At 41.6% G+C, this 26,031-nt stretch overlaps 1 long non-coding RNA gene across 1 annotated transcript in view; it reads right to left on the reverse strand.

Moving 5' to 3' along the window:
- LOC132345398 (uncharacterized) overlaps positions 1 to 23,609 on the reverse strand; it is a 185,644-nt gene extending 162,035 nt beyond the window's left edge. The window contains exon 1 of the long non-coding RNA XR_009494744.1: positions 23,203 to 23,609. This is a non-coding gene — a long non-coding RNA (uncharacterized lncRNA). The remainder of the gene's footprint in view (positions 1 to 23,202) is intronic.
- Between the last annotated feature and the right edge of the window lie 2,422 nt (positions 23,610 to 26,031).

Genomic DNA, 26,031 nt, shown 5'->3' on the forward strand with positions numbered 1-26,031 from the left:
AGACTCTTGAGAGTCCCTTGGACTGCAAGGAGATCCAATCAGTCCATTCTAAAGGAGATCAGTCCTGGGTGTTCTTTGGAAGGACTGATGCTGAGGCTGAAACTCCAATACTTTGGCCACCTCATGCGAAGAGCTGACTCATTGGAAAAGACTCTGATGCTGGGAGGGATTGGGGGCAGGAGGAGAAGGGGCCAACAGAGGATGAGATGGCTGGATGGCATCACCGACTCAATGGACATGAGTTTGAGTGAACTCCAGGAGTTGGTGATGGAGAGGGAGGCCTGGCGTGCTGCGATTCATGGGGTCGCAAAGAGTTGGACACGACTGAGCGACTGAACTGAACTGAAGCCTAACCAACCCCAATACCCATTCTGAGCCAACACAGCCATTGGGTAATAAAAAAACAAGCATTTACTAAGTGTCTACTATGTGAAGGACACTGAATTGGCTATGATAAAGCAAAAGAAAGTCCTTAATGTAAACTTTTATAAGATAAAATGCTGTTTGAGGGCCAGGTGGGCTGTACCAACTACAGCTGCTGAAAGGCATTTTAAACTACTATTAGCTGAAGTACTAGGAAAAGAAAGTCTTCACAGGAGAAGTGGGAACCACAGCCAACCCCATCAACTGCTTAAATAACTTCCAATGAATATCCTTAAAAAGAGATGCTTCAGAAACAACCTATGTGCCCATCGGTGGATGAAAGGATAAAGAAAATATAGTAGATACATTCAATGGAATACTATTCAACCATAAAAAAGAAGGGAATCTGGTCATTTTGCAACAACATGGATGAAATTTGAGGACATTATGTTAAGTGAAATAAGTCAAATACTCAGTTCAGTTCAGTCACTCAGTCGTGTCCGAATCTTTGCAACCCCATGAACTGCAGCATGCCAGGCCTCCCTGTCCATCACCAACTCCCGGAGTACATCCAAACTCATGTCCATGAAGCCAGGGATGCCATCCAACCGTCTCATCCTCTGTTTTCCCTCCTCCTCCTGCCCTCAATCTTTCCCAGCATCGGGGTCTTTTCAAATGAATCAGCTCTTCACATCAGGTGGCCAAAGGATTGGAGTTTCACCTTCAACATCAGTCCTACCAATGAACACCCAGGATAGATCTCCTTTAGAATGGACTGATTGGATCTCCTTGCAGTCCAAGGGACTCTCAAGAGTCTTCTCCAACACCACAGTTCAAAAGCATCAATTCTTCGGCACTCAGCTTTCTTCACAGTTCAATGCTCACATCCATACATGACCACTGGAAAAACCATAGCCTTGACTAGATGGACCTTTGTTGACAAAAAAATGTCTCTGCTTTTTAATATGCTATCCAGGTTGGTCATAACTTTCCTTCTAAGGAGTAAGCATCTTTTAATTTCATGGCTGCAGTCACCATCTGCAGTGATTTTGGAGCCCAAAAAAATAAAGTCAGCCACTATTCCCACTGTTTCCCCATCTATTTGCCATGAAGTGATGGGACTGGATGCCATGATCTTAGTTTTCTGAATGTTGAGTTTTAAGTCAACTTTTCACTCTCCTCTTTCACTTTCATCAAGAGGCTTTTTAGTTCCCCTTCACTTTCTGCCATAAGGGTGGTGTCATCTGCATATCTGAGGTGATTGATATTTCTCCCAGCAATCTTGACTCCAGCTTGTGCTTCATCCAGCCCAGTGTGTCTCATGATATATTCTGCATATAAGTTAAATAAGCAGGGTGACAATATACAGCCTTGATGTACTCCTTTCCCAATTTGCAAACAGTCTGTTGTTCCATGTCCAGTTCTAACTGTTGCTTCCTGACCTGCATACAGATCTCTCAAGAGGCAAGTCGGGTGCTCTGGTATTCCCATCTTTTTCAGAATTTTCCACAGTTTATTATGATCCACACAGACAAAGGCTTTGGCATAGTCAATAAAGCAGAAACAGATGTTTTTCTGGAACTCTCTTGCTTTTTCAATGATCCAGCAGATGTTCGCAATTTGATCTCTGGTTCCTCTGCCTTTTCCAAAACCAGCTTGAACATCTGGAAGTTCATGGTTCACGTGTTGCTGAAGCCTGGCTTGGAGAATTTTGAGCATTACTTTACTAGTTTGTGAGATGAATGCAATTGTGCAGTAGTTTGAGCATTCTTTGGCATTGCCTTTCTTTGGGATTGGAATGAAAACTGGCCTTTTCCAGTCCTGTGGCCACTGCTGAGTTTTCCAAATTTGCTGACATATTGAGTGCAGCACTTTCACAGCATCATCTTTTAGGATTTGAAATAGCTCCACTGGAATTCTATCACCTCCACTAGCTTTGCTCATAGTGATGCTTCCTAAGGCCCACTTGACTTCACATTCCAGGATGTCTGGCTCTAGGTGAGTGATCACACCATCATGGTTATCTGGGTCGAGAAGCTCTTTTCTGTACAGTTCTTCTGTGTATTCTTCCCACCTCTTCTTAATATCTTCTGCTTCTGTTAGGTCCATACCATTTCTGTCCTTTATCGAGCTCATCTTTGCATGAAATATTCCTTTGGTATCTCTAATTTTCTTGAAGATATCTCTATTCTTCCCCATTCTATTGTTTTCCTCTATTTCTTTGCACTGATCACTGAAGAAGGCTTTCTTAGCTCTCCTTGCTATTCTTTGGAACTCTGCATTCAAATGGGTATATCTTTCCTTTTCTTTTTTGCTTTTCGCTTCTCTTCTTTTCACAGCTATTTGTAAAGCCTCCCCAGACAGCCATTTTGCTTTTTTGCATTTCTTTTTCTTGGGGATGGTCTTGATCCCGGTCTCCTGTACAATGTCATGAATCTCCATCCATAGTTCATCAGGCACTCTATCTATCAGGTCTAGTCCCTTAAATCTATTTCTCATTCCACTGTATAATTGTAAACGATTTGATTTAGGTCATACCAGAATGGTCTAGTGGTTTTCCCTATTTTATTCAATTTAAGTCTGAATTTGGCAATAAGGAGTTCATGATCTGAGCCACAGTCAGCTCCTGGTCATGTTTTTGCTGACTGTATAGAGCTTCTCCTTCTTTGGTTGCAAAGAATATAATCAATCTGATTTCGGTGTTGACCACCTGGTGATGTCCATGCATAGAGTCTTCTCCTGTGTTGTTGGAAGAGGGTGTTTGCTATGATTATTGCATTCTCTTGGCAAAACTCTATTAGCCTTTGCCCTGCTTCCTTCTGTACTCCAAGGCCAAATTTGCCTGTTACTCCAGGTGTTTCTTGACTTCCTACTTTTACATTCCAGTCCCCTATAATGAAAAGGACATCTTTTTTGGGTGTTAGTTCTAGAAGGTCTTGTAGGTCTTCATAGAACCATTCAACTTCAGCTTCTTCAGCGTTACTGGTTGGGGCATAGACTTGGAATACCGTGATATTGAATGGTTTGCCTTGGAAACAAACAGAGATCATTCACTACATGATGTTATATGTGGAGTCTTAAAACAACTGAGCTCATAGATACAGGGAACAGATCAGTAGTTGGCACAGGCAGGGGCTGAGAGGTGAGTTTAATGGGGTCAAAAGTTCACAGATCTCAGTTACAAAATAAATGTCATGTGGATATAATATACAGCATGGTGACTGTAGCTAATAATGGTATAGTGCATATATTAAAGCTGCTGCTGCTGCTGCTAAGTCGCATCAGTCGTGTCCAACTCTATGCAACCCCAGAGATGGCAGCCCACCAGGCTCCCCCATCCCTGGGATTCTCCAGGCAAGAACACTGGAGTGGGTTGCCATTTTCTTCTCCAATGCATGAAAGTGAAAAGTGAAAGTGAAGTTGCTCAGTCATGTCTGACTCCTAGCGACCCCATGGACTGCAGAGAGGCTCCTCCGTCCATGGGTTTTTCCAGGCAAGAGTACTGGAGTGGGGTGCCATTGCCTTCTAATCATGTAAATCTTCAAAGTTCTCATCATACGGAAAAAAACTGTAACTATGTATGGTGATGAATATTAACTAGCCTTACTCTGGCAATCCTTTCATGAGACATACAAATATCAAGTCATTATGTTGTATACCTAAATCTAACATGCCAAAATGCCTTTTTTTTAATTTTTAATAATAAATGAAATTTTTTAAAGAGATCCTTAAGCCACAGATTAGCTAAGAGCTACACATAAAGGGAAGACTCATGTGACAAAGTAACTTCAACTGACTTCAGCCTCCAGATGGACTAACACCTCCTGATATCTGGCACTACAGTTAAAATGGCACTGTGCTCTCATTCCCTAAGAGATGAGCCAGCAATGCAGTGTGGACAACACATAAACAGGAGGAAATTCCTATTTCAGAGATTGGGGGAGGGGAGAGTTTTTAACACCAATTTATTTTGAATCTTATCAAATCATTAATAATTACTAAATTCTCAGTAATAAGATGCAAATGCAAAGTGATAGGATTATGCTGTGAGTAGAGTCTTAATTTTTAAAATGCATGTTTTAGTACAAACATCAAATATACATATGCATGATTCTTGCACTACTGCAAATGATCCCAAAATCTAGTCTAAAGAGAGGTCTTAGTATAGTATGATTAGTCTCATCAGGATTCTTAGCAATTCAAGACTGACATGGTCCAGAATGACGCAGAAGTTTAGAAATTAGTAACCTGTGCACGCTAACACTGTCTATGTCTTCTTCATTGGTGAAAATGTGAAATCAAAGCTTTAACTTGGCCAGCTTTGTATTGGAAACCAATAGGCTTGGTTGTTTTCCTTCCTTATTTTGATGGGATGGCATTTTTATAATAAGTTCTTATGAGGAATTCATATTCCCTTTGGGCCTTGACTTTATCTCCTAAAATATTCAGGTCCCTTTTTAAAGCTATGTCCTTTCAAAGACTATATCAATGATGAAATAATTATTAGGATTAGTTTGTGCTGCAAGTGACCAAAAGCCCCAACAACAGTGGCTTTAAAAAGATTGAAATTTAGAACTCCCCTAGAGGTCCGGTGGTTAAGAATCTGCCTGCCAATGCAGGGGACAGGTTCGTTCCCCGGTCTGGGAAGATCCCACATGCCTCCAGACAACTAAGCCCAAGTACCACAACTACTGAGCCCGTGCACCCTACAGCCTGTGCTCCGCAACAAGAGACACCACCACAATGAGAAGCCTGTGCATCACAACGAAGAAAAGCCTTCACTTGCTGCAACTAAAGAAAGCCCATGAGCAACAGCAAAGACCCAGTGCAGCCAAGATAAATAATAAATGAAAAGTTTTTAAAAAGTCCATGCTTCCACTGCAGGGTGCCTGGGTTCAATCCCTGGTTGGGGAACTAAGATCCCACATGCCTCGAGTGAAAGTGATAGTTGCTCACTTGTGTCCAACTCTTTGCGACCCCATGGACTGTAGTCTGCCAATGTCTCTGTCCATGGAATTCTCCAGGCAAAAATGGTGGAGTGGGCAGCCATTCCCTTCTCTAGAGGATCTTTCTGACCCAGGGATCAAACCTGAGTCTCCTTCATTGTAGGCAAATTCTTTACCACATGAGCCACCAGGGAAGCCACAATTCATGGCCCAAAAACAGAAGTGTATTTTTTTTCTGATAAGCATCAGCAGTCCAGCACCGAGCTGGTAGCTCCATATTCATAAAGGATCCAGTCTCCATCCTTTAATGAGGCCCATACCTCAGAACCCAGATAACTATTCCACACAAATACAGCCATCAACATCAACATTCCAGCAAGCAGAGGAGGAAGGGAAGGAAAGAGCACACAGTCTCTCTTTAAGAAGACATAGGGTAGATGGCACACCCTGCTTCCTCTCACCACCCATTGTCCTTGGCCACACCCTTTACAAAAGAGGCCGAAACAGGAAGTCATTATTCTAAGCAGCCATGGGGCCATCTATCACGGAGTGATTATGTTAGAGCAGGAGAAAAGGAGAATGGATTTTAAAGGAGAATCAGCAAACTCAGCCACACTATTCCTGAATAAAACAATTACTTTTATGTGTTATTTCCCACCTTGGGATAACTATTCTGGTATACTGTACATTTTCCAAATGTTACTTTTTCTATCAGAAGGAGAATAAAAAAGCAAAACAGTTTTCAACTATTTCTAGTATTCAAGAGATATTGGGCATTGTATTTGGTGCTTTCACATTTGTTATCTCCTTTAATTCTCACAACAAGGTATTGTCCTCATTCGGGGAAATTAAGATTCACAGCACTGATATGAGAAATGGGAGTATTTAAAGCTTAAGCCTCTCCTAATTTTCTCCCCTATGAAATGTATTTAGCTAAGTTCTTTTCCTCCTTAGAATCTAATCAATGACCCCTATTCAACTCTCTCCATGACCAAAACCTTTTTCTGAAGCACCAGTAAATAAGTCAGGATTCTGCTGTGCATCTGTAGAAAGGTAATTACCAACATTTGAAATGAGAAATAGAAATTCTCAAATGTTTCAGTCTTTAAGTCTCAAATTCATATTCTTCATACCCCCATTATTAACGGGATGTTTTATTTTACCATGTGCTGCTTAGAAGTATCATGTAATGTTTTCTCTGGCTCTAGTGCCACGTAACATCACAAAGGAACCACTTGGCTTCCACTCCAGAAAAACTCCCAACTTTCATGATGTGCTTCAGCAATCCCACCTTTCTGTCCACTCTAAAGTATGTATCATCATATCACTGGGACTTTTAAGGCCACTGAATTCATATTTGTAGCAGAAGATATTTATTGAGTGTTTCATATGTGCCAATGATGTGGAAATGATCTATGAAGTAGAATGAATTGCTGTCATTATTATTATCCCCATTTTGCGGATAAAAACACAGGACCTTAGAAAGGCTTAGGAACATACCCCAATTCCCATAATTATTATGTAGGAGAGCTGAGACTCAAACTTGCTTCTCTTTGACCAAATAGCTCACACTCTTAACTTGCCTACAAGGAACCGGGTACCTGCTCAGATGTTGAAAACACAGCAGCTGTGCCGTAATCAGTCCCTGTCCTCAAGGAATCACAGTCCAATGAGATAAATGGCACTGTGCCTTTAATTTCACTGCACTGTGACAAGTTCTAGGACTGCCCAAGACGCACTGCTGTTGGTGCCAACACAGGTGTAGCTAATCCCACACTGAGGATGTAAGACCCTGCATCATCTCCTATCTCCTATTGTCTCCAGCATCTCTCTACTTCGGGACCAGAGTCTCATACATCTTTCTTTCCTTAGTCCCTAATACAATTCCTGACACAAAATAAGTATTCATGAAGTGGCCCATACTATGAAAGCAGAATTAGCCAGAATGGAGAGTGGGTACCCTGACATGTAAGTCAATCTAGGACTAAATCCACACTTTCTAGCTGAAAGGCTACCAGCATAGACTTACACCAATCTCATTTCTCATCTAGTGGTATTAGAAGACACATGAACTAGTAGGAAAGAAAAATCCCAGCATGAGCAGCAACTGAGCTGTCTCTAATCACTGGGCCAGCTTCTGGCAGAGTAAGAAGGACACTGAGGAAGCAGTCACAAAGTAGGTTTCTGAGACCTGGGGGAGACCTGGAATGCTAAGGACCAAAGTTGTTTTCTTTTTCAAAAATGCCAGTCAGTCATCTAAAAATCCTCCCTCCAGCACCAAAGATGAAGACATTATGCAACGACCGAAGGGCACTGGAGATATCTGGAGGACTGGTCACTTCAGCAGCAAACTGGAACAGAAATAGCTAAAGTGATTGAAATACAATTGATCAATTGATGGAGTCACAGCACTTTAAGTCTGCACAATGAGCAGTTTCAAAGAAACAGAATTCTCTGCATTTGCAATGTCAACTCAAAAAAAAAACAAACAAACCCATGAACCTACTTAAATCAGCATGGAAAGCAGATTGGTGTGGAACATGAAAGAGAATTAGCATAACCCAGAAAAAAAACATGGTGACCAGCGTGGAAATAAATGAAGACCAATCAAATGAGGGCAAGCAAACCTGTTTATTCAGAGCTTGCTATAGAAAGGGAGTCAACCTCTATCACTTACATTTGGCCAAAGGCAGGCAGAAGCATGGGAAAGCTTTACAATTGGAAAAAGAGAAGGCTTCAGGCACGCCCTGATTGGAAGTTGTTGGCATGGGAAAGCTGTAGGCAGGCTAACCAGAAAAGGAACATCTTATGTGATTGATTATGGGTGTGTATTTGGCTTTCACTAACTAGGGCTTCCCAGGTGACTCAGTGAATCCGCCTGACAATGCAGGAGACTCAGAAGACACGCGTTCAACCCCTAGGTTGGGAAGATCCCTGGAGAAGGAAATGGCAACCCCTTCCAGTATTCTTGCCTGAGAAATTACAAGGACAGAGGAGCCTGGCAGACTATAGTCCACAGGGTCACAAAGAGTCAGAAATGACTGAGCACACGTGCACGCAAATTAGTCCTAAGTTTGAAATGGTGACAAAAATTAGGGAAGCTATCAGTTATTAAGTTTGGCCATTTGGGGCCAATTGTTCCGAAGGCTCTTGTTTGGCTTCCGGGACCACTTGCTAGAGATAGTGATCTGACTTCCTACAAATCTGACTGATAGCAGGCTGGTTTCCTGGGCTGGTTATGGTTGATAAAGAGTTGGACACAACTAAGTAACTTCGCTTCTTACTCCTTCCTTATGGTTGATAACGGATCCATTTCCTGGGCTAGTTGCTGCAGATGGTGGGTGAGAGTTCTGTTTTTATATATGGTGTGACCTTTGTCTGTTTGTAATAGGAAAAGGAGCACGTCCAGGCTGTATAATGTCACCCTGTTTATTTAACTTATGTGCAGAGTACATCATGAGAAATGCTGGGTTGACTGAAGCACAAGTTGGAATCAAGATTGATGGGAGAAATATCAATAACCTCAGATATGCAGATGACACAGCAGAAAACAAAGAAGAACTAAAGAGCCTCTTGATGAAAGTGAAAGAGGAGAGTAAAAAAGTTGGCTTAAAGCTCAACATTCAGAAAACTAAGATCATGGCATCTAGTCCCATCACTTCGTGGCAAATAGATGGGGAAGCAGTGGAAACAGTGGCAGACTTTATTTCTGGGGGCTCCAAAATCACTGCAGATGGTGACTGCAGCCATGAAATTAAAAGATGCTTACTACTTGGAAGGAAAGTTATGACCAACCTAGACAGCATATTAAAAAGCAGAGACATTACTTTGACAACAAAGGTCTGTCTAGTCAAGGCTATGGTTTTTCCAGTAGTTATGTATGGATGTGAGAGTTGGACTATAAAGAAAGCTGAGTGCCAAAGAATTGATGCTTTTGAACTGTGGTGTTGGAGAAGACTCTTGAGAGTCCCTTGGACAGCAAGGAGATCCAACCAGTCCATCCTAAAGGAGATCAGTCCTGAGTGTTCATTGGAAGGATTGATGTTGAAGCTGAAACTCCAAACTTTGGCCACCTGATGTGAAGAGCTGACTCATTTGAAAAGACCCTGATGCTGGGAAAGATTGAAGGTGAGAGGAGAAGGGGACAACAGAGAATGAGATGGTTAGAAGGCATCACCGACTCAATGGACATGAATTTGGGTAAACTCCAGGAAGTGGTGATGGACAGGGAAGCCTGGCATGCTGCAGTCCATGGGGTCACAAAGAGTCCAACAAGATTGAGCGACTGAACTGAACTGAACTGATATTCCCTCTCTCCCTGGGGAAACAAACTTTTTAGAATAACCTAGCACAGGACTGACGTCAGTATACTGTGAGTAGGCCCACGGCTCTACTTTCTAGTTGTATGACTTGCACAAAGTTGCTTGGCTTCCTTAGCCCTCAGTTTCCTCATCTGCAAAGTGGTGATATGGCATAGTAAAAGTCTGATGAACATTGAATGACGTAGGGCACCTAGCATGTTTAGCATAGTGCCTGGAACATGGAGAGTAGCCAATTGATGTGAGCTGCTATTAACATTATGAATATTGTCAGTATCCTTTTTTACCTAACCTAATCCAGGGGTTTAACCAGATAAAGAGGATGAAATTGCAAAGGATACCATTCCAGGAAAAACCTTATGGAGAGGTTTAATAAGATATAAAGAATATATTGGATGCTCTGTATGATCACAAAAAGATTAGTTGGTAAAGGCATATGAATCCCCCCATGCTCAGAGAACCAGAGAGTTGCCTGTAGTATGTTATGATTGATACTAAACCGCCTGAGAGTAAGTTGATTCCAGAGAAAGTTACATGGTGGCAATACAGAAAAAAAGTACAGAGGAGGTTAAAACAATTTTCAAACTTGTGAGAAGAAACAAGAAAAGAACACAAGATAATAAGAATATAGTGACATCTCCTGAAGTAGACACTATTATCACACCTATTTTACCTACAAGAAGATGAAGGCAGAGAGGACTTAGTAACCTGATGGTCACAGTCATAATCAAAAAGGAACTTTAGCAGCTAAGTAGAAATTTGCAGGGAAAAAAAAAAAAGACCTAGATGGTTCCATTAAGAACACAACACAGAAATAGAGGCTTAGGTGTAAATGAACTGAGCATGTGGAACAAAAAAGTTTATAATCACCAAGTTGTCTCTTCAAAATGTCCCCCTATTATGAAATATCAGGATTTTGCATTTCAGCATTATGGAACTATTGTATTTAGTTATATTTGCTTCCCACATTTTGCATTAAGTTTCTTGGAAATGTTATTCACTTTCCTCAGGGGAGAAGATGCCTGAAAAAGGCAAATTATTCTTTCTGCAACAGGACCTACACATCCCTTCTCTCTCAGCCTTGACCTCCAAGATCCCAAGGACCTCCTCCTAGCAGCTAACACCAGAACAGGCTTTGGTTCAAAGAGACTGAGTCTGTATTATAAGAAAAGAAGAGAAACAGCCACTAAAAATGTTTGGTTGATTTAACAAGGCAGTTTGTACCTTCTGGAATGTACAAGTTGTTAATAAATTGCATTTCTTACCTTTTTATAGAGTACATTCCTAGTGTGGTGTTTTGGTTTATGTTTTATGATAGGTGCTATAGTTTCAGCATCTGAATATGGATTTCATTAATCCTTAATTTGTGCCTCCACCAGAAGGAATTGCGTCTTCTAGACTTTGCAAACAGTGCCCTCTCCTGGATGAAGTGACCCCTGCTTTTCTGATCTGCAAAGCTTAGAGACAAGGACATGAATGCTAAAATACAGGAAAGGCTCTGGAGACCCCCATATATGGGATTTCTGGTCTCTTTTGGGGATGCAGAGATGGTACCCAGGCCCAGTTCTGTCCCAGTGAAAGGTGAGAGCCCTGGACTTGCATGGCTATAAAGAAAAAGAAAAGAAAGAAAAGCCAAGGACCTGAGGATATGATCACTGTCTGGATCCAGAAGTCTAAACACCTGACAATGAGTTGGATGGATGAACTTAATCTCACTTCAGATTGGTGCAGGAACTCAAACAGAACCTTGATGGGCTTGAAAAAAAAAGTCACATACTTAATGCTTAGGATGACTCCTGAAAATCAGATCTTAATCATCTACTAAATTTGTTTAACTTCACCAAAGCAACTGAGTTGGACTGCATTTAAAGGACACTTTTTGAAGCTGTTGAGAGCTTGAGGAAACACTGGCTTCTCTAAAAAAGAATAGAGAAGGGGTTCGTGATCACTGGTGCTATTCATCAATATTTCCCATTCTCTTTCTAGACAAGGATAAGGATTACACTTTCTGTTCCTCCATGAATTTAGATGTGGCCAGGTGGTTTGCTGTAGCCAATCAAGTGTGAGTGAAAGTTATGCCTTAAAGAATTTGTGCAAGGTTCCCCACCTTTCCTTCTCTTTTCCACCATAGGGTGGACAAACTATAGCCTACAGCCCAAATCCAGCCCACTGCCAATTTTTATAAATAAAGCTTTATTGGGACACAATCATGCCCATTCTTTTACATATAGTCTATGGCTTTTTGCTTGCTACACAACAGAGTTGAGTAGCTGCCACAGAGACCATATGGCCTGCAAAACTGAAAATATTTACCATCTGGCCCTTTACAGAAAAAGTTTGCGAACCTGTGCTCTCAACAGTGGGGGGTCCCTGAAAGAAAACATCATGGAGCACAGCTCATGCTGGACAAGACTGACATGTAGCAACATAGCACAAGAATGAAATGAACCCTCATTGTTTTAAGCCACTGAGATTTTGGTGGTTTTGCTGCCCCAGCATGACAGATCTAACAAAAATAGCAGAAGAGAATGTATACCCAGAATGTAAAACACCTTGAAAGAAGCTCTCCAAATACTAATGATGGAGAATATGCAAATTCAACGTCATTGACATTATTCTTTTAACCAGGTGGGGAATAAGCATGATCCCCACATGCAAATGAGGCTGTTATCGGGTAAGCCAGACAAGTGTGATACTTTTCCCCCTAAAATCAACATGAATTAATTTCTGTATCTAAGGAAGGCCAGCCAGCTCTAATCAGACACTGGTTTGTTTTATGAGAGGAGTAAAGAGGCTCATTACAGCAAATCCCAAGCATGTTGATAAATTCCCAATCTTGGGCTCTCATAAAACTCAGAAACACACTTTCCAATGCCTTCCACACTTCTTCTGAATCACTGAGCCAGAGGCAGCTGCCTGATTTGTGACCTTCCGCCATCCGCCATCTCGCATAGATCATTTTCACCAAATAGAGTCTTAAAATTGTCATCATTTTCTTTACATTGACATTTGAAAGAAATGTTAGATTGATCCACCACTGGGTTAGCTATTTTGCAACTTCTCCCGGCTGGTTAAGGAAGTCGTTGTAAATAAATGCAGCTTTTCTGGACATTTTAAATGGTAGCAATCACAACAATTTTAGCAACACAGAGAGGAAGGGAGGATAGAGAAAAAGAAAACTGGAGAGAATGGTCCATGGGCAACACACATCACCCCCAGGGAGCTGGAGAAGAGCTTTTCCCAGCTCCCTCTGATTGGAAGCTGTAACCACTTAGTGGCCAGGAGCTTGGAGGAAAAGGAGCACTGCCTGTCTATGCTTTCCATCAGCCTTGACTTCACATCTGGCTTAATCTAAAAACTCATCTGTGCCCCAAGGGAGGACACAGAGCACTGAAGAAGCGTGGCTCCTCATTAACCCACTAGCAGTTTAGAGGTGAACCCTGGTTGCAAGTACCCAACAAGGTCATGGCAGGTAAGTTGGGAGATTTCATCAGAAAGACATCTGTGGAGCTAGGGCTCAATTCATCTGAATCTAGGAGTGGGACAAAGGGGATGGCAGAAGTAAGGTACTCGGTCTCAGGGATCAGCCTCCAGGCATCCTATGGCTCCATCCCTGGACGCTGGATTTGTGCTGCTCATAACTGCTTCATCCAAATTCGGTTCAGAATGGAAATTCTTCTAACTAATACAGAACTTCATGTTCCCTCAGGCTGTGACTTGTGTTCTCTATGGATCCAAAAACTAAGGAGAAAGAAAGGAAGCATCTTTTCCCTTTTGCCATTAGTGCCAGCCTTCTTATGAGCCTGTCTGATTCCTTCCAATCTATTCCAGGACAATAAGTAGAAACAAGCTCCTCAACCCCTTTAGAGCAGGTAGGAACCATAAGAATGGAAATAGAGCTGGAGGCCTCAGCTGAAGTGGTTGAACTGAGACTGGGATTCCGGTTTTGTCAATTGCCTGTAGTTGCTTGTTAAGTTCACAGGTAATTTGCAACTAGGGCAGCTGCTGAACACACTGGAAAAACAAAAGTTCAAAACGGCCTTACTAAATTAAAGGTGAGACCCAAAGCCACCAGCAAATGAAGGTTAATAGAGGGCTCCTACTGCATCTCAGATTAAGGTAAAAACAGCAAAACTACCCAAGTACAAACAGCATGTGGAAGTACTGGTTGTGAGCGTGAAGGGCAGAGGAAGATCTCCAGGTCTTAGTGGACAAGTTCACTGAGCCAGAAATGTAAGATAAATGTTAAACAAGAATATAAAAGACAGCAATTATAAAATAATCTTCATTGACTCATGTATTCTTTTATTCAACAAACTTTACTGAATGCCTACTATGTGTCATGCATTGTGCTAGCATCTAGAGCAAGATTCAACAAACCAGAGTCCCCAAGTCAAATCTGACCTACTATTTGTTTTTGCATGGCCCTTGAGCTAAGAATGATTTTCACATTTCTATAATGCAAAACAAACAAACAAAAGAACCAGTATTAGCCTTTCAGAGACAACAGCTATTCAAAGAAGATAGGCCTGCAATGGCTAAAGTATTGCTATCTGTCTCTTTTTAGGGAAAAAGAGGGTTGCCAACCCCCCAATCTAGGGGTACAAAGTTCAATAAGAAATAACCCTTACCCTCAAGGAAGTCACAGTTTGGTATGAACTTAGTAAACAGTATCAGTACACCTTGTCCTTTCCTTGCTTCACAACCTAGAAGCAAGATAGAAAATTTAAAGGAAGCTCAGGGAAAGTTATAAAGATTAATAAAAGAATGGGAAGAAGGATCTATGAGAAAATTTTAAAAGAATTTGGATTATTTATTTTCGAGAAAAAGAGGCTATGGGGAGACTTAAGAATAGCCTTCAAATACTTGAAGAGATATTATTAAGCAAAAAGTTTTTCCATTTTGGACATAAAGATTAATAGAATGTAGGTTAAAATTTTTTATTATAGACATGGAAGGATTTCCTGGAAGGCTTTTAAACTTCTACAATGAATTGAGAAATCCATTTTCTTTAATCTTCTAAAACTAGTGTCTTTTCTCATCTGTCTGGGAGCTGTTAAATGTTTGAGTGTTGTCGGAGCTAAAGGTAGAGGTGGAGTAAATGTCCTAAGTTCAACCCAGGTCTCTGATTCTTCCATTCAGAACTTGGGGGTTTTCAGAAGGAGAAAGTCTTTTTCCCCTCCGGGTCTCAATTTTCCTCTCTTGCAAAATGAGAACCTAACATGCTCTGAGTCTGTGATTTCTTGGGCAGAAACTTTGATATGGTTTAGCGGCTGAGGAAGACAAAGGAGCTTCAAGGATCTCCTCTTATGACAGAGGAGGCAACAGATGCTGTTTCATTTTTTATATGAATAAAGAAACTTAGACTCAATATCTGTTTTAATTCAAAGGTAACCACTAGTTGCAAAAAAAGAACATATTTACTAGATAGAAAAGACCAAAGAAATTTTGAATAAATGACTAAAGACAGTACAGCATAACAGGGTAATGTCAAGGAGGCATACACAAAGAAAAATAGAAAAGAAGAAGACAGAAGCAAGAACTGACATTCCACAAGCACAGTCAATGTGATGGGGTCATAGGCTCCTCCTTCGAAGATGAACTCTTAGACAGACCTAAAAGTACAAAATTCTACTACATGCTGTTTGTGAGCCACTGAAAACCAAATAGCACACAAGTGTAAAAAATACAGGGGTTAATATGGAACTTGGTTCATGATAGGCATGCTGAAGTCTTTAAGGGTAAAGCATACTAAAGTCTACAGTTGACCATGGAATTCATCAAAAAATAAAGTAAGATGGAAAGATGTTTACATAGAGGGATGGATGGACAGATATGTGAAAAAGTAAATATAAGAATATATTAAATGTAGAAGCTATCCCTGGTTGGGAAGATCCCTTGGAGGAGGGCATGGCAACCCACTTCAGTATTCTTTGCCTGGAGAATCCCATGGACAGAGGAGCCTGGTGGACTACAGTCCATGGGGTCAAAAAGAGTTGGATATGACTGAGTGACTAAGCACAGCACAGGAGGTAAATATATAGATGCTTACTGAACAATTCTGTATGTCTGAATTTTTTTATACTAAAAACTTAGGGGGGGAAATGACTGGCCAAAAATAAAAAAAGTATAAAGAGTGAGATTTCATTTTTTGTTGATTCTATCGATGCATAAAGAAAACGAAAGCTTTTTAAAATAAGTGATATCTGAAGTAGGCAGAATTTGAATTATTTGGGCTTCTTTGCCCTGCTCTTTTTATAGCTTTGATAATAATTCCCAGGCCCACACCAGGAAATCAACTTCCTTTAATGTGCTCTGTGCTTCTCTCCAAATATGACCATCCCCTGATTTTTAGGGAGGATCGTAAAGAACCACAATTTAAAGATAGCTTTTAGGAAATGGTGTTATTAGAGGCTTCCTTATGCTGATTTTCTGTACAGTTCTTCTGTGTATTCTTGCCACCTCTTCTTAATATCTTCTGTTTCTGTTAGGTCCATACCACTTCTGTCCTTTATAGAGCCCATCTTTGCATGAATGTTCCCTTGGTATCTCTAATTTTCTTGAGATCTCTAGTCTTTCCCATTCTGTTGTTTTCCTCTATTTCTTTGCATTGATCACTGAGGAAGGCTTTATCTCTCCTTGCTATTCTTTGGAACTCTGCATTCAGATGCTTATATCTTTCCTTTTTTCCTTTGCTCTTCGCTTCTCTTCTTTTCATAGCTATTTGTAAGGCCTCCCCAGACAGCCATTTTGCTCTTTTGCATTTCTTTTCCATGGGGATGGTCTTGATCCCTGTCTCCTGTACAATGTCACGAATCTCCATCCATAGTTCATCAGACACTCTATCAGATCTAGGCCCTTAAATCTACTTCTCACTTCCACTGTATAATCATAAGGGATTTGATTTAGGTCATACCAGAATGGTCTAGTGGTTTTCCCTACTTTCTTCAATTTCAGTCTGAATTTGGCAATAAGGAGTTCATGATCTGAGCCACAGTCAGCTCCTGGTCTTGTTTTTGCTGGCTGTATAGAGCTTCTCCATCTTTGGCTGCAAAGAATATAATCAATCTGATTTCGGTGTTGACTATCTGGTGATGTCCATGTGCAGAGTCTTCTCTTGTGTTGTTGGAAGAGGGTGTTTGCTATGACCAGTGCATTCTCTTGGAAAAACTCTATTAGCCTTTGCCCTGCTTCATTCCGTACTCCAAGGCCAAATTTGCCTGTCACTCTAGGTGTTTCTTGACTTCATACTTTTGCATTCCAGTCCCCTATAATGAAAAGGATATCTTTTGGGGGTGTTAGTTCTAAAAGGTCTTGAAACTCCAATACTTTGGCCACTTCAAATGAAGAGTTGACTCATTGGAAAAGACTCTGATGCTGGGAGGGATTGGGGGCAGGAGGAGAAGGGGATGACAGAGGATGAGATGGATGGATGGCATCACTGACTCGATGGACGTGAGTTTGAGTGAACTCCGGGAGTTGGTGATGGACAGGGAGGCCTGGCGTGCTGCAGTTCATGGGGTCGCAAAGAGTCAGACACGACTGAGCAACTGAACTGAACTGAACTATGCTGATTTACATCTAGAACTCTCCATCAGTAGAAGGACATTGGTCTTAGAATCAGATAGAGTGTGATGTCATCCCAGTTTCATCACACTGTAGCCATGGGCATGTTAATTAAACACTGGTCTTTGGTTAAAGAGAGATATAACATTGGATATGTTATATGTTATCTGATACGACATAACTATACCTCCACTCAGGTTTCTAATAAGCACCTTACACTTAACATGTTAAAACCAGCACTCCTGATTTTTTCACCTCAATCCTGTTTCTCTTATGGTGGTGATATAGTCACTAAATCGTGCCAACTCTTGCAATGCCATGGACAGTAGCCTGCTAGGCTCCTCTGTCTGGGATTCTCCAGGCAAGACTACTGCAGTGGGTTTTCCATTTCCTTCTCCTGGCGATCTTCCCAACTCAGGAATCAAACCTGGGTCTCCTGCACTGCAGGCAGATTCTTTACCAACTGAGCTATAAGCCTACCCTATTTCAAATGTGGAAGTTTCTCAGTCCAAAATCCTTGGAGCCACCTCTTTTCTCTTTCTCTCATACCATTTATGATGCAAATCCTTCAATAGATTGTAGCTCAACCTTCAACAGATACCCAGAATCAGACTGACTTCATCACATCCAATGCTACATCTCTGGTACCAACCACTACTGTTTCTTTTCTGGATTATTCCAACAGCCCCAGAACTGGCCTCAAACTTTAGGCCCCTCAGATTAGCCTCAACACAGTAGCCAGACTGGTCTCTTAAAATTATATTGATCATGTCACTTCTCTGCTCAGAATTCTTCAGTGATTCCCCATCTCAATCAGTTAGTTCAGTCGCTCAGTTGTGCCTGACTCTTTGCGACCTCATGGACTGCAGCACGCCAGGCCTCCCTGTCCATCACCAACTCCCAGAGTCTACTCAAACTCATGTTCATTGAGTCGGTGATGCCATCCAACCATCTCATCCTCTGTCATCCCCTTCTCCTCCTGCCTTCAATCATTCCCAGCATCAGGGTCTTTTCAAATGAGTCAGCTCTTCACATAAGGTGGCCAAAGTATTGGAGTTTCACCTTCAACATCAGTCCTTCCAATGAATACTCAGGACTGATCTCCTTTAGGATGGGCTAGTTGGATCTCCTTGCAGTCCAAGGGACTCTCAAGAGTCCTCTCCAATACCACAGTTCAAAAGCATCAATTCTTCTGTGCTCAGCTTTCTTTATGGTCCAACTCTCACATCTATACATGACTGCTGGAAAAATCATAGCTTTGACTAGATGGACCTTTATTGGCTAAGTCATGTCTCTGTTTTTTAATATGCTGTCTAAGTTGGCCATAGGTTTTCTTCCAAGGAGCAAGCATCTTTTACTTTCATGGCTGCAGTCACCATTTGCAGTGATTTTGAAGCCCCAAAAATAAAGTCTGCCACTGTTTCCACTGTTTCCCCATCTATTTCCCATGAAATGATGGGACCAGATGCCATGATCTTCGTTTTCTGAATGTTGAGCTTTGAGCCAACTTTTTCACTCTCCACTTTCACTTTCATCAAGAGGCTCATCAAGAGGTTCTTTTTCACTTTCTGCCATAAGGGTGGTGTCATCTCCGTATCTGAGGTTATTGCTATTTCTTCCAGCAATCTTGATTCCAGCTTGTGCTTCATCCAGCCCAGAATTTCGCATGATGTACTCTGCATATAAGTTAAATAAGCAAGGTGACAATACACAGCCTTGACATATTCCTTTCCCTGTTTGGAACCCGTCTGTTGTTCCATATCCAGTTCTAACTGTTGCTTCCTAACCTGCATACAGATTTCTCAAGAGGCAGGTCAGGTGGTCTGGTATTCCCATCTCCTTCAGAATTTTCCAGAGTTTGTTGTGATCCACACAGTCAAAGGCTTTGGCATAGTCAATAAAGCAGAAGTAGATTTTTTTCTGGAACTCTCTTTCTTTTTTGATGATCCAACGGATGTTGGCAATTTGATCTCTGGTTCCTCTGCTTTTTCTAAATACAGTTTGAATGTCTGGAAGTTCACAGTTCACATACTGTTGAAGGCTGGCTTGGAGAATTTTGAGCTTTACTAGTGTGTGAGATGAGTGCAATTGTGTGGTGGTTTGAGCATTCTTTGGCATTGCCTTTCTTTGGGATTGGAATGAAGACTGACCTTTTCCAGTCCTGTGCCCACTACTGAGTTTTCCAAATTTGCTGGCATATTGACTGCAGCACTTTCACAGCATCATCTTTTAGGATTTGAAATAGCTCAACCAGAATTCCATCACCTTCACTAGCTTTGTTCATAGTGATGCTTCCTAAGGTCCACTTGACTTTGCACTCCAGGATGTCTGGCTCTAGGTGAGTGATCATACCATCATGATTATCTGGGTCATGAAAATCTTTTTTTTTTTCCTTTGGGGTAGTTTACTTTTTTATTTTATTTTTTTAATTTTAACTGGAGGCTAATTGCTTTACAATATTGTAGTGGTTTTTGCCATACATTCACATGAATCAGCCATGGGTGTACATGTGTTCCCCATTCTGACCCTCCCTCCCACCTCCCTCCCCATCCCATCTCTCAGGGTCATCCCAGTGCACCAGCCCTGAGCACCGTGCCTCATGCATCAAACCTGGACTGGCGATCTATTTCACATATGATAATATACATGTTTCAATGCTATTCTCTCAAATCATCCCATCCTCGCCTTCTCCCAGAGAGTCCAACAGTCTGTTCTTTACATCTGTGTCTATTTTGCTGTCCCACATATAGGGTCATCGTTACCATCTTTCTAAATTCCATATATAGGCATTAATATACTGTATTGGTGTTTTTCTTTCTGACTTACTTCACTCTGTATAATAGGCTCCAGTTTCATCCACCTCATTAGAACTGATTCAAATGCATTCTTTTTAATAGGTGAGTAATATTCCACCTCATGCGAAGAGTTGACTCATTGGAAAAGACTCTGATGTTCGGAGGGATTGGGGGCAGGAGGAGAAGGGGACGACAGAGGATGAGATGGCTGGATGGCATCACTGACTCGATGGACGTGAGTCTGGGTGAACTCCAGGAGTTGGTGATGGACAGGGAGGCCTGGCGTGCTGCGATTCATGGGGTCGCAAAGAGTCGGACACGACTGAGCGACTGAACTGAACTGAACTGAATATTGCATTGTATATATGTACCAGAGCTTTCCTATCCATTCATCTGCTAGGACATCTAGGTTGCTTCCGTGCCCTGGCTACTGTAAACAGTGCTGTGATTAGGGTACATGTGTCTCTTTCAATTCTGGTTTCCTCCATGTGTATGCCCAGCAGTGGGATTGCTGGGTCGTATGGCAGTTCTATTCCCAGCTTTTTAAGGAATCTCCACGCTGTTCTCCATAGCGGCTGTACTAGTTTGCATTCCCACCAATGATGGAAGAGGGTTCCTTTTTCTCTGCACCCTCTCCAGCATTTATTGTTTGTAGACTTTTGGATCGCAGCCATTCTGACTGGCATGAGATGGTACCTCACTGTGGTTTTTATTTGCATTTCTCTGATAATAAGTAATGTTGAGCATCTTTTCATGTGTTTGTTAGCCATTTGTATGTCTTCTTTGGAGAAATGTTTGTTAGTTCTTTGGCCTATTTTTTGACTGGGTTGCTTATTTTTCTGGAATTGAGCTGCAGGAGCTGCTTGTATATTTTTGAGATTAATTCTTTGTCAGTTGATGAAGATCATTTTTGTATACTTCCGTGTATTCTTGCCACCTCTTCTTAATATCTTAAGGTTAGGTACATACCATTGGCAGACAAATGGATAGGAAAGCTGTGGTACATATATACAATGGAATATTACTCAGCTATTAAAAAGAATGCTTCTGTTAGGTACATACCATTTCTGTCCTTTATTGAGCCCATCTTTGCATGAAATGTTCCCTTGGTCTCTCTAATTTTCTTGAAGAGATCTCTAGTCTTTCCCATCCTATTGTTTTCCTCTATTTCTTTGCACTGATCACTGAAGAAGGTTTTCTTATCTCTATTTGCTATTATTTGGAACTCTGCATTCAAATGGGTATATCTTTCCTTTTCTCCTTTGCCTTTCACTTCTCTTCTTTTCTCAGCTATTTATAAGGCCTCCTCAGACAACCACTTTGTCTTTTTGCATTTCTTTTTCTTGGGGATGGTCTTGATTCCTGCCTCCTGTACAATGTCACAAACCTCCATCCATAGTTCTTCAGGCACTCTGTCTATCAGATCTAATCCCTTGAATCTATTTCTCACTCCTACTGTATAATAGTTAGGGATTTGATTTAGGTCATACCTGAATGGTCTAGTAGTTTTCCCTACTTTCTTCAATTTAAGTCTGAATTTGGCAATAAGGAGTTCATGATCTGAGCCACAGTCAGCTCCCAGTCTTGTTTTTGCTGATGGTATACAGCTTCTCCATCTTTGGCTGCAAAGAATATAATCAATCTGATTTCAGTATTGACCATCTGGTGATGCCCACGTGTAGAGTCATCTCTTGTGTTGTTGGAAGGGGGTGTTTGCAATGACCAGTGTGTTCTCTTGGCAAAACTCTATTAGCCTTTGCCCTGCTTCATTCCGTATTCTCAATCAGAGTCAAACCCAAAGTCCTTCTTCAGTGGCTTACAAGGTCTCTGGGCTACTATCTCTGAGACTTCATCTTCCCTGTTTCTCCACCATTCACTCAGCTCCAGCCATACCAGCCTCCTTACCATTCTTTGAACTTGTCAAGCACACACCAGTCCCAGAGCACCTGCTGTTCTCTCTGCCTGGAACTCTCCTCTCCCTGATATCTACATGATTCACTCTCTTCCCCTCTTCACATCTCTGCAAAACTACCCACCTTAGTCATGGACCTCCCCTCCCCAACTATGTGACATGGCAACACCCTGACGCCCACACTCCCAAGTATGCAAACTCTGCTTTATACTGTTTCACGGTGCCTATCTTTCTCCAATGTATTACATACTTATTTGTTTCCTCTGGTCTGTGTCCCCCACCCCTCATACATAAGCTTCAAGAGGCCAAGAAACTTTTATTTGGTCTCCTCTGTATGCTCAGAACTAGAACAGAACATGGCATTAGTTTCTCCTCAATTTGTTAAAAGAATATAAAATTGCTCTGAAAATTATAAAGCTGTAAATACATGTGATGGGGCATTATTCTTATTTATACGGGTAAACCATAAGAAAGCCTTTTTTAAAAATCCCCAGTTCATTTTTCTCCTCAACTCTGCTACATATAAGGAGATTCTTTCTCTGCAACCTGCAGACTAGATACTGCCACACTTCAGGTGACACCCAGCGGTGTGACTCAAAACACTTAACCACCTGCTCCCCAGGAACCCAGCAGAATGGATACAATGACCCACTGTCACCACCAAAACCCATTAACAATTCCTGGGAAATAAAAATGGAATCTGGCTGTATCGGCTGGAACCGCCATCTTCCAGTAATTTGTCAAAATTACCAACACAAAGGGAAACAGGAGGGACACCCACTATGTGTTCTCCAGGACTTTTAGAAAACACGGAGTTGTTCCTTTGCCCACATACAAGTGAATATACAAGAAAGGTGATATTGTAGACATCAAGGGACTGGGTACGTACAAAAAGGAACGTCCCACAAATGTTACCATGGCAAAACTAGGAGAGTCTACAATGTTACCCAGCATGCTTTGGCATCACTGTAAACAAACAAGGGCAAGATTCTTGCCAAGAGAATGAACGTGCCTATGGAGCATATTGAGTGCTCTTAAGAGCTGAGATAGCTTCCTAAAACGTGCAAAGGAAAATGATCAGAAAAAGAAGGACGCCAAAGAGAAAGGGGCTTGGGTTCAGCTGAAGTGCCAGCCTGCTCCACCCTGAGAAGCGCGCTTCGTGAGAGTCAGTGAAAAGGAGCCTCAACTGTTGGAGCCCGTTCCCTGTGAACTCATGACCTGACCGGTATAAAGAAAATAAAGACCTGGACTACACAAATGTTTTTAGAAAAAAATGGAATCTGGTAATAAAACAGTCTAACCTTTTTTTCTCCTTTGTGGTTAGTCTCTTTTTCACACGCTCACAGGCTGACGCATGTAGAGGCCTTGCCCTCGGGCCTTCAGACCAGTATTCCCAAAACCAAACAGCTGTGCCAACGCCTCAGCTCCAGGGCCGTGCGCAGAAGCACTGCACACAGCATTCAATCCAAGATGGCGGTGGCGGGCCGCGTGCCGAGGGGCTGCGCTGGTGTTGCAGTCTACCACACCCCTGCGCCTGTCCCAGGAGAAATCAGCCCACTCCCCACTGACAAGAATTCCATAAAGACACTTCCCTGGTGGACCAGTGATTAAAATTCTGTGCTTTCACTGCAGGGGGAACAGGTTCCGGGAACTAAGATCCCGAATTCCCTGTAGTTCAGAAAAAAAGAAAAACCAATAAAGCAGCCTGTAAGGGAGAGCATGTACTCTACAACATGAGCTCACACCTCTCTGTTCCTTAATCACATTACAGCTTTCCTTTGCTTCTGAACCAAATTCAGTCTCCTTCTATGGCACAAGCGACACTGGGCAGAAGGGTCCTTGCTAGGGGTTAACTTGGGATTGGTCAATAACAATCAAAATAATATCAGCTGAAGCTACCACCATACCAGAGGCACATCGGCCTGGAGAAACTTATGATCAATGACAGTTCTACTGCACTATTATCTTTAGAAACTTGTAGAAAAATAAGCGTTGAATTGGGAATAAAAAAAAAAAACCTGGGTTCCCTGCCACTCCCTTCGGTTCAGGGTTCTCAGCCTCAGCACTGCTGACATCCTGTGCCTATAAAACTTTGATGTGAGGGGTTGTCCTGTGCTTGGTAATACTTGACAGCGTCCCTCATCTCTACCATCAGAAGCATTTTCTCTCGGTTGTGACAACCAGAAATGTCTCCAGACATTGCTAGATGTCTCCTGAGCATTGAGGACTACTACTCTGCCTCCTGGCTATGGAAACCAATAAATTAGTAAGACTCTTTGGGGGTTAATTTCCTTGTTTGTAAAAGAGGCCCAGTAATACCTATCACACAGGATGGCTTTAACAACTAAAAGAAATCATGCATACAAGTACTCAGCAAATCTTACCATATTACTATTTTTGTACCTATTTATTCCTACTCCCAATAAATAATAAGTTATTTATCTTGCTCTAATAAATGTCTTTCCTTATGTAGGCTACAATGATGAGCATCCTGCCTTTCTACAGCCATAAAGTTGAGCTTTTCAGTGCCTTATCAGGTCACACCTGCAACACACAAATTATCTCCAAATCCATTCCCTAGTTGCTTTCTCCTCTTAAAGAGCATGCCCTTTAAAGAGTGCATTAAGAGACTGTCTGCTCACCCATGGTTAATTTTACGGGTTGTTTATCTACAGTAGGATTTACTTGAGCCTATCTTGGCAAATGTAATGAAGCCTGGGTGTGCTTTCATGGGGGACTGTGAGGTGAGGTTAGTGAGAGCAGAGCAAAGTCTTAGGCTAGTTGCGGAAATGTCATTTCAGAATCACTTAAATTGGAAAAGTTCTAGACAGTTCTAAAAGAAGAGCTCCAGTAAACAAACCCATCACAACAAATAAGACAGAAAACCCACATCCGCTCTTTGGAGGCAGAGAACAGTGCGACATTCGATGTGGATTCTATCTTGAAAACTATTAATAACCCAGTCTGCCAATTTTTCAATCCCCTCAAGGACTAGACAAGTACATTGTGCAGTAGACTATATCCATTGCGATATTAATTCATGTCTCTCTTCGGTGAAAAGATTTAAATGGATGGTAGGACTCTAGGAGGGATGGATAGAATTACCATCATTTTACAAATGAAAAAAGAGGTTTGGTAGCCTGTGCAAGGTCACACAGACAATAATTGATGGAGTCAAGATTTGAACTCAAGTCAGCTACTTTTGGATCCCAGCTCCTTTCATTAAACTGCACTGAAATAATTCAGCATTCTTGGAGTGCATTACCACGGTGAGCAATAGTGGGAAATGTAAGTGGGTTTTAACAGCATCAACACATTTACAAAAGGAAAAGCCAAAAAAACCTGAGAAAAGTACGTTGAGTTAATGACAGGAAATACTATTAGCCCCTCCCTAGAGCAAGTGTTGATGAAGGAACACCAGCGAGAGCGTATGCATCTGAACGTTCAGGGAGATCATACACTCTCTTAGAGGATTTTTAAGCTACAAACCCTAACCTGCCAGGTGGGATGTGTGCTATGAAAACTACCTCCTCCGACAGATGTACATCCAATGCAGCAGAGGATCCACCCAATGAGAGCAGATTCTGGCCCCAGAGACCCCTACGGTACAAACCCCTCCTTAGTTGGCTGATCATGGAGCAGACTAGGGATGTGTGAACCTCAGAAGAGTTTGTGATGACTACTTACTACTAGAATAGAAATTTTTCAGTATTTTAATGACTTGTCCAGTCATTCAACCCTGCTCCACACTTCTTAGACATGTGGCCTTACGTGAATTATTTAATCCTTCCAAGCCTTCATTTATTTGTAAAACAATGACGTTAACAATGCTTACCACCCAAAATTGCTATAAGGATTAAATGAGATGCAAACAAAGTGCTATGCACTGTTCTTGACATATATTAGATGCACAACAACTATTAGTGCTCATTATTATTAAAGGAGAAACCTTGAAATGTCCAATGTATCAATTAATTTTGGTAAAAAATGAACTTGAGTCTCACATATTATATGTGACAATTCCTAAGGTCAGACACCATGGCATAGTCTACACTCTCATTGAATCACACAGTCCAACCCTGGTAACTGAGTCAACTTGATCCCCTTTTGGCTCTATTCCAGGCACTGGT

Source organism: Bos taurus, chromosome 5 (genome assembly GCF_002263795.3).
Source record: "Bos taurus isolate L1 Dominette 01449 registration number 42190680 breed Hereford chromosome 5, ARS-UCD2.0, whole genome shotgun sequence".
Taxonomy (NCBI): domain Eukaryota; kingdom Metazoa; phylum Chordata; class Mammalia; order Artiodactyla; family Bovidae; genus Bos; species Bos taurus.